This window comes from Oenanthe melanoleuca, unplaced genomic scaffold, assembly GCF_029582105.1.
Source record: "Oenanthe melanoleuca isolate GR-GAL-2019-014 unplaced genomic scaffold, OMel1.0 S399, whole genome shotgun sequence".
Classification (NCBI taxonomy): domain Eukaryota; kingdom Metazoa; phylum Chordata; class Aves; order Passeriformes; family Muscicapidae; genus Oenanthe; species Oenanthe melanoleuca.
Window position 1 is genome coordinate 1 of NW_026613048.1, and position 7,853 is coordinate 7,853.

General features: G+C 52.0%; 1 pseudogene; it reads right to left on the minus strand.

Annotated features, from left to right (window-relative positions):
• Nucleotides 1-5,686: 5,686 nt before the first annotated feature.
• LOC130266971 (serine/threonine-protein kinase pim-1-like) lies at nucleotides 5,687-7,460 on the minus strand (annotated as a pseudogene).
• Between the last annotated feature and the right edge of the window lie 393 nt (nucleotides 7,461-7,853).

Here is a 7,853-nt window from a genome sequence, read left to right on the forward strand (position 1 = left end):
CCCTGGGGAGCCTTGGTCAGGAATGGGCCTGGGGGCTCCTTCATGCTCCCAGGGACTGCAGGTTGTTCAAAGGACTTTGGGTTTTGCTTTTGCCTTGGAGTCTCTGAGAGCTTTGTGCAATCATGGCCTCCAATTATCTGTTTTAATTAGTCTCTTGAGAGTCTTTCTCAGTAACAACATTCACTGGGGCTCATTAATACTTCAAGGTACTTCCGTTTTTTAAGGTACTTTTCTTTTTCCTTTCTTCTCTGAGAGGTTTTTGGGCAATCATGGCCTCCAATTCTCTCTTCCAAGGAGTCCATGAGGAGCCTGTGTTGGGGATCAACCTCAGTGGGTCCCATTAATGCTTTGAGACACTTTGGGTTTTTCTTCTGACTTGGACTCCTGGAAAGGTTTGTTCAATCTCCTCTGTGGCCCTGACGTTCAAGGGCTCAGCACCAAATGCACCATAAGGCTCATTTTAAAAAACAAACCATGACAAACATGGCAAACCATGGCTCTGGTTTGATTTCCATCTGGTTGAGAACATATCCAGTAATTTGTTAGATTCAGTATTTTGGCTGCTTTTATCTTTATATTTTCATCACAATTTTCATGACTAATCCCTGGTAATACTCTAGAGATGTTTCCAGCAAACAAAAATTCTGCCTGATTATCAATATACAATTTACAGACTTCAGTAGTAGATTAGTGACTTTTTCATTATTTTTCCTCAATCTCATTTTGGTTAGGAAAAATATTTCTGTTGCCCACAGAGCTGACACCTTTTTTAATTCCAGAATAATGTCCCCAAGGTCCTTTGCTGTTCAGCTGTACCACGCTGTCTGTGGGTGACAAGGCTTGGTGGGTCCTTTCCCCTCTGGCTGGAGAGGTGCCTGGTCCCAGTCCCTGAGGGCACCCAGGCTCCTGGATGGAATTTGTGTGGAAGTGCCTCAGTGTCACATCAGCCTTCACATGGAGCCCCGTGGATCAGAGCATTTTCCAAAGAGCTTTTGGGACAAACAGGGAGATTTGGTCTGGCAGGATCTGTAAAACAATATCCCATAACATCCACTTGTTCTGGCACAGGACACTTGGCTGCAGGGACATATTCCCATTGTTCTCACCCAAGTTTCAGGATTCAAACAGTGCTGTCTTTCCCCACAGCTGTTCCTTGAGCTGGCCTGGGAGGGCCATTTGGTCTCTGCACCCACACTCTGGCTCCATTATTGGGACTGGTGCATCCAAACCCTTTATCTCCATGAACAGCAGTGATTTGAGGTGGATGGTTTTTTTTTTTCACAGTTGTTTTAAAAACTGCAATATCAATAATCGTGCTACCCTGCCATGAGATTTATTAATCCAATTGTTCACTATTGTTTAATGGAATTGCTTAAATTCCTCCTTGATAATCTGCACCCATTACTCCTCCCAAAACATGAACACTTCAAGGCCAAGCTCGAATGAGCATTTACCAAACCAAAGTGTCCTGGAGGAATCTGAATTCCTATTCCAGTATTGATAGCTCTCATTTGCTTCTGATTTATCCTAACTAATTCCAGTGCCTAAAGGTCCAGCCCTGCAGCCTCTGGGGTGGCCCTGTCAGGGGCCGTCACACCCAGAATAATTTCCCAGGCAGTCACAGTGTCACTGTCCATGGCTGTATTTTCAAACTGGGTGCAGCCATGCACATCCAGGGGGTTTCCATTTTTCCAGTGGGCCCATTGTTAAGGGTATGGAGCACATCCGTGAGGTGGGATTTTCATTGCAATAAATTCCCATCTCCTCAGTTTTTCAACTGCTCTTTTAACAACTCCTTCATCTGTTCAATCAATACTGCAGGTTGTGGATAGTATATGGTATATGAAAAGCCCCAGCAGTCTTACTCATTTATTCTTCATAGAAACAGACAAAGCATTCCCCATCCTAGTGTCAGCAAACCCTATAAAACCAGCCAATTTCATCCTTTTCTCTTTCATTCATTGTATAAAATCTCACAGAGTTCAGTGATGTTTGGGTCCTGGTCAGTCATTTTGTGTAGAGTATAAAGTGTGACATCCCTGAGCAGCCAAAGCTAACAAATTAGTATTTGGAGCATTATTTTACAATGCCATTATATACATGTGAAAGTATATATATATCAAATTTTTATTATATATATGTATATAATTATTTATTATATTATTACTCTTTCCTTTGCACAAATGAATCCAAGCTCAAGATTAAAAACCTTTTGTGCTGCTCCATGTGGGAGCATTTTGGCAGCAATCATTCTCTCTGTTGGTGCTGTTTCTGGGATGCTGTTAACAAAATTCATCCTCATCTTCCCAAACACACAAGTTCTTTTCATTTTTCCATATTTTAATACATGCAGTGGTTCAGCTTCTTTCAGCTGACTTCCCCATTGCTCTCATGGTGCTCTGAACTCAGCCCACTCCAGAGCCAGTGAACTTTAGGGAAGGTTTTCCCTCTAGCTGGGAATTTAGGACAGGACTGATTCCAAACATTTACATTTAAAAAGCAACATTTTGTGGTGATCTGACCAGACCACACTAACTTTGTTTTACCAGTGGGCAGGGTCAGCAGCAGAGACACAGACACCAAGTTCAGAATCGGTGTCATTTACTGTAGTTCAGAGCAGCAAAGGATCAAAAAGGGAGAAGCTCAGCAATGCACCCAACCATCACTACCAAAGATTCCCTGCAGTGATTAAGAGACAGCAGCAGTTACCCTCAGACTCTGCCATCACCCACGTGCACACATCAGCTGGGGGAAGCTGTCTGTCCTGGTTTAGGACAAAATTAGGGGGAAATCTGCAAAAGGAGCCCCCCAGAGAACAAACTCCCAAAACTTTTCCCCCCCCTCCACCGGGTTTGGGAAGAATTTCCTCAGAGGAAAAGTGGAAAAAACCTGTTTATTTAGCAAACACACAAAGAAAAAAAACACTCCCCAACAGAAGAAAAAAACAGCCACGGATGACAAAGAAACTTTCACCCGTCTCAGTGGATGTACAGACTCAGAACGTCTCTGGCGCCGGGGAGGGCAAAACTGCCCTTCGCACGTTTCAGCACTTTGAACCAGCCAAGAGCTTTCTCCAAGGGTGCAGTGAAGCAGCTGTTCCTGCTGTTCCCAGCTCTGGCTCTTCCCAGTCTCTGACCTTGACTGGTTTTGTCCCTCTTGCTGTGCCCTCTGTTCCCCCTGTGCTCAGTGGCTGCTGCCCAGGGCTGTGGAACTGGCACAGATCAAGGGCTCCAGCCCCTCCTTTCTCTGCCCTTGGAGCTGCCTGCTCACAGCAGCCTTTTCCATCTGGAAGCTCCACATGGACAGGGAGTCCCCACCTTTGTTCCCTGCACAGCTCCAGGAGCCCAGGGCTGCCATCTCTAGTCGCTGCTGGCACTGGGGGCCCCAGGTGCCCCAGGCTGCTGTGACACCACTGCACACGGGAGGGAAGAGTGGCAGGGGCTGTGCTGAAAGTCAGGTCCATGGGCTGCTGCTGCTGCTGCTTTGGGGGTCATTTGTCCAGCCCTGCCCAGAGTCAGGGATCAGATCCAGGCACTGCTGCTGCTCCCTCGGGATCAGCCACAGTTTGGGTGTTGCTGTCAGTGCCAGCAGAAGTGGTGGCTGGAGCAGCTGGTGCTGACAGTGCCCCAAGCCCCAGGGCCAGAGTGGTCCCTGGGCAGGGGCTGGGAGGGAGCTGCCCCTTGTTCTCCCTCTGCCCCACACAGAGCTGGGCCGGGCACAAGTGGGGCAGCACAGCAAACAGGGAGCTTGCGAGTCTCTTCCAGCCCTGTCTGCTCAGAGTTTGGAACTTGGAACTGCAGGTGGGCAAAGGCAGCTGCTCCTGGTCCCTCTGTGTGTCCCCGTGTTCAGCAGTGCTGCTCCATCAGTCTGTGCCCAGCAATGGGGAAAAGCCTCAGCCCTGCAGGGCCAGGAGCTGCTGTTATAAGGAAAAGAAAAAGGAAAAATAAAAGAAAAAAATCGTCTATAAAACGTGAAAGAGAAAAACAAAAATTAAGTGTGCAGTGAAAAATCTTCTGTAACTTTGAATTATGAGGTAACTGATCTTTTGAAAGGGGAAACTCCATTATTTACTTTGTAAATGAGCTGATGGCATTGATGCATCTTACTGGCCTCAGTCGTGTTTTTTTTAAAAAGACTTTGGGGTTGTTTCCAATACTGTTATTTTAAACTGTGGTGAAACTGGTGTGAAGCAAGAAGAAATTCCTTTGTGCCCTGCCAGCTCCAAGCAGGACTTGCAATCTAGATCCTGTCATAGCTCAAATCTTTTAGAAGACCCTTCCTTCTCACCCTGTGAATGAGCTGCACATTCCCTTTGAAATTGTCAGGGGGGGTTCTTAAACAAAGTCTCACTTAGGGCTTTTTGCTTGGTTTGGAAGTGCAGAAGGGCAATTCTCCATCCATCAGCTCCAGACTGCACTGCCTTAAGAACATGGCCCTCCAGACAGGTTTTGTCCATTTGTGGCATTTCTAGAGAAAGAAGAAAGTGCAACTGCACAATTCCAGCCAAAAAGGAATGGAGAGTGGGACAAACGAAACATCCTGTGGAGATCCAGGCGTTCAGCTGGGACTGTGGAGAGTTTGGGTTCTTGCCAACTGGCTGTGTGTCCCTAACTGCAATGCTTTGGCCTGCAGGAGCATCTGGTTTGCTTTTCCAGTGATTGCCAAGAGATGGGTGTAGCATATACATGCCAGGCCCCTGGATCCAAATGCGCACGAGGATCTCTCCCATCTTCTAGGGCAAATGAACACCCTGCAGCCAAGGATCCCAGAAAAGGTCTTCTAAGGACGGCCTGTCCAAGGGTTGCATGGACAAATGACTCTTAATAACATCTTGGCACTCTGAAGAGAGAAACTAGAAATCATCAGCTGAAGAAGTTGCTCCCCCCATTCCTGTGGCCAGGCCATGCTGGGTGTGCCCAGGGTTGTGTCTAAACTTCCCCATGGATTCTCTGCTTGGAGGAGAGCAGGAGATCAGGACATGTGCCACCTCCTCCGCAGCTGCCAGAGCAGGATGCTCACGAGCCCGCTGCAGTCTCCCAGCACTGGTATTTCCCCTGTGCCCAGAGATGAGGATCCACCTTGAGAAAGTCCTCGTGGGAACAAGATCCATCCCCAGATGATCTCCTGGCCCCTCCTGAACAGGTGCTTCCCCATGACCAGGTGGGACAGCAGGAGGCCCAGGGACCAGATCTTTGCTGCCTCACTGTGGTAGCGTTGGTGGTGGAACTAGTCTGGCGGGCTGTAGGATAGGGTTCCTGTGGAATACAGATGGATTCATCAGGGGGATGCCTGGCCCCAGCATCCCTGGGCATGTGGGGGCTGCCCCAGTGGCACGGGGTGTGACCCACTGTCCTCTCACCAGCACCTAGGAGTTGTGTACAAACTCAGGGTTGGAAAAGAATCCACTGGTGCTGGAAGAGGGCAGGAGAAACCCTGGGAAGGCCCTACACACAAAACAAAAACACACCCAGTGGTGGAGAAAACCCATTCTTCTCCCTGCATGGCCCCAAAAGATGTTAATAAGCCAAGGCAAAAAGGGGGAGCAGGGCAGTTCAAGCCCTTTCTTGCCTGCACACCAAACTGGCTGGGGCATGGGGTCAGACCCCCCTCTCTGCTACCCCACGGGGGTTTTGTCAGCCTGGCTGCTCCTGCTCCAGCGCCAGCACCAGGGCAGAGTGTGTGCTGAAGGCTGTCAGCAGGGCTGGGAGATGGTCCCCCTCACACTCCCACCCAAATCAACTTGGCTCAAGCATTAATCCCATCCCAGCTGCAAAAGGGGGAATCCCCGGTGCTACACCCAGGCTGGGCCATGAGATGCCCGGGAGCATCCCCTAGGAGGGCTCACCTACAAACGGGGTGTAGGCTGTCTTGGAGGAAGGTGCTACAGCCACAGTCGATCAGTTTCAGCTGTCCAGTGGCCAGGTTGAGCAGGATGGTCTCTGCTTTGATGTCCCTGTGCAGGACCCCGCAGATGGTGCAGAGCCTCACGGCCTCCAGCACCTGACGGAACAGCTCCCACACCTCCTGCTCCGGCAGCAACCTCTGCTCCGCCAGCAAACCCGAGAGGTCCTGGCACCGCTCTGGACGCTCCAGCACCAACAAGAAGCTGTTGGGCAGCTCAACCCAACCCACTCCAGGAGCTGAATGACACCAGCACACCCAGAGGGCACCTTGGCCAGCAGCACGATCTGCAGGGGCACGATCTCAGTTGGGCTTGGGCCGTGCCAGGGCTCTGGGACCCTTCACCCCATCCAGAACGCTCTGCATTCCCCGCTCACCCCACGCCCGCTCTCCCTGCAGGGCTCCCGGTGGCTCCCACCCTGATGGGACCCGGTTCCTCGCCGCCCGGCACGCCCCGGCTTCACCCACTGGCCCCACTCGCTCTCCAGCTTGTCTCAGTGCCGGATGCGATCCCGCGGCACGTATTCGATGGGCACTGCGAGCAAGGGGCAGCAGCGGGCTGAGCTCACCGCCTTGCCGCCACACCCTGACAATTCCTCCTCCTCCTCCTCCTCCTCCTCCTCCTCCTCCCGCTCCCGCCGCCGGCCCCGCCACTCCCCGGGCACTGTCCGAGAGCCGCGTCACCGCCCAGACGCTGCCGCAGCCGCCGCGGCCCAGCAGCGAACCCAGCCGGTTCCGCTCCTTCAGGCCCTGCTGCGCCTTCCCTGCCGGCGAGACGCGGCTGTCAGCGCTCGGCCCGGGGCCAGGAACGGCCCCCAGCGCCCCTCGGCCGCCCCGGGCCGGGCAGCCCCAGGCGTTCTCTCTTTGGAACGGGACAGCGGCGGCTCGGGGCCGGCGGCCGCGCTGCCGAGCGGCGGAGCTCGGGCCGGGCTCAGGCCAGGGGGAGCCAAAGGGAGGCGATGCCGCCCCAGCCCCAGGCACTGATGCCCGCCCAGCAGAGCCACCGCCAGCACGGCCAGAGCCGGGCGGAGGCGAGAGTGCGGCGGGACGGGCGGGGACAGGGACGGGGCAGCCCTGGCTGGGGGCATGGCCTGGTCTGGAACGGGGAGAGGGAGACTGGGAGAGGAGGGGACAGCGGGAGAGGGAGAGCGAGAGAGCGTGCAGGACTGTGACAGAGGGAGAGAATAAACAAGAGCGAGTCGACAAAGCCGCTTCTTTTGCTTCTTTCGCTGCTGCTGCTGCTGCTCCTGCCGCGACCGCTGCCGCTGCTGCTGAAACTGAAGCGCCAGAGCCGTTTGTCCGCGTGTCTGTTTGTCCGTTCCTCGCTCACCCCTGTGCCGAGCCCCTCTCTCCCTACTGGCAGCCTTTGGGTCTGTCCAAACATGGGAACTTTGCAATGTTGAGCCAAGATCCAGAGTCTTGACTCCTGCGCAGTAGAAGAGAAATCCCCTTGGATGCTGCTGTGCATTGTCCCTGATGAGGCTCAAACACTGTCTGAGCACATTCCCTGAATGCAGAACTTGTACCTGACCCAAGCACCGCACTTGTGTCTCCAGCATGGCTTTCCAAGAAAAAAAAGGAAAGGCAAACTGTGGGTAGCTCATGGTATTTTGCAGTGTCTAAAACTTGTCAAGTCATGGATCTTAGAGCTGAGATGCATTTGGAATTAATGGGATGGAGAAGTAGTGCAAGATGGAAAAGGGGAGCATAAAAAAATAGAAAAACATCTTGGAGTTTCTTTCCATTTTCATTTCATTTCTTAAAAGTTGTTTCAGTTTTCCCAGAATCTTCTCCATCGTCCTGTTTGCTCTTTCTAAGAACCTTTCCTGGACAATGAGGTGCAGCTTTTGTCACAAGATGTGCCACCAACTGCAGTATGACTCTCGCAGCAAAGCAGGACAAAGGTTTTGAGAACTTGGCAATTTGTTATTTCTTTTCCTTGTGGGCTGGAG